This window comes from Populus euphratica, unplaced genomic scaffold (genome assembly GCF_000495115.2).
Source record: "Populus euphratica unplaced genomic scaffold, PopEup_1.0 scaffold72.1, whole genome shotgun sequence".
NCBI lineage: Eukaryota > Viridiplantae > Streptophyta > Magnoliopsida > Malpighiales > Salicaceae > Populus > Populus euphratica.
The window spans coordinates 697,326-699,166 of NW_011499922.1; positions in this window are offsets into that span (position 1 = coordinate 697,326).

Here is a 1,841-nt window from a genome sequence, read left to right on the forward strand (position 1 = left end):
CGTCACAGGGAAATGCCCAAGAAAGGATCTCGAGTAGACACGTGTACCACTCATAGTCACAGGGATGTTTCCTATAAGTAGAGAAAAGAACGAACGCCAAGGCTTAATTTATTTAATTTGGAACTAAATATTGTCTCTCTAGAACACTCTAACTTCCCTTCAAAGGTCAATCTCTCCATGTTGCTTGAGGCTAGCTAAACGTGTGATGCACAAGTTGGAAGCCCCTCTAGAGAAAAACCCTAATAAACGCACAATAATTCGAGTTATCATGTCATGGAAGGTTTCACATTCATGGCAATGGCAGAACAGTTACCTTGTGTGACCTACAATTGGGAAAGGAAACAAATGCTTTTTGTAACCAAGCTTTGAAAATAGTTGGGGAGGAAAAGGAAGAACATAAATGACACTCATAGTTAGGAAGAAGTGATTGATAGCTAATTCAATTACCTCAACCAATTGTGTGAAATGTGAAGTAAATTAGAGTCTAGATTAGTGATACAATTTAGTTAAAAACAAAGAAAAAAAACCTAATCAATTTAGTTTTTAATTTGATTTCATCTGATTTATTTTTCTAAAAAATCCCATTTAATTATTTTTTTTTATCCAAACCGAACCTTTGAAACCAATCCTCACATTCAATACAAAATGTTGAGTATTCCTCCTTTTTTTTTTAATTAACTTCTAGTTTAGGCAGGATGGGATCCCAAGTTTCTTGGGGGGAAAAGTTGAAAAATGGTTTCGTTGAAGGGCAAGCCCAAAATCAGAATACAAGGTCAATACCCCAGCCACCAGGCCTGTGCAAGAGCAAACCAAGCTGAAGAAAGAGAGGCACCTCCATGGAGCCCATCCTCACACATTTCAAGCCGGCAATCGAGAAAACCAGCCCGAAGGACTCGATCATATTTACAGTGGAAGGGTGTTGAAAACGAACAAGAATATCTCCGAGCTCACGTAAAGAGTTAAGGGAGTGAAGTGGCATGATTGAGTAGAATGAATGTCTCGAACACTGATAACTTTGGGCCCAGAAAGTTTCTCCTTCGACATATTTTGAGGCGAGCTTTGTCTATCTGAGACCATGGACACTGATTTGAATTGCTTTTTTGGGAGGATGATCATGGAATAACACGAAAATAGATCATGGAATGTTGTAAAATAGTGTGATTTGGACTTGACAGTCTCATACTCCTGAGGCCATGCCTGCAATGCCAAAGTTCTCAAGCATGGTCAATGCCAATTTTGGCATTCTTGTTTGAGGAATTGGATGAAGGCCAAGACAGGGTGAATCTTTTTAAGCTCAACTCTCATAAATTTTCGGCCTTGCTAGCTTTCAAAGACATTCTCATTTAGAGCATGAGTTCTCAACAACCTCGTAAGCATTATTATGTATGTGCGTGGCAATTTTGCTTTAAACCCAATCTAATAAGAATATAGAAACCAACAAATATTGTTATAAAAATTAAACGGAGGACCCTCACTTCAAAATCTGAATCCATCGAGTTTTAAAAAATATTATATAAAAATATAGATTAATTTAATTAAAAACTACCTACAAAAGATAATGTTTTTCCATCCTCAAAGATTTCATTTATACACATGTTTATTTTCAAGCATAAGCTTATGATGTTGTATAAGTAGTAATACGAAGCAAGTTTTCCATACAAAGAAAATCAATGACAAAAGATTTATTGCCAATATTTTGAGATACCATCCTCCTGTCAATTTACCAAGAAGGTTGTCTTTGGGATTGAGGAATTTTACTTTCAGGAGCTATAAGAGTCATTTTGTAAACTACAGGGACTAAAGTGTACACTGCATCCAAAAAATGAAGAAACAAAAAACCT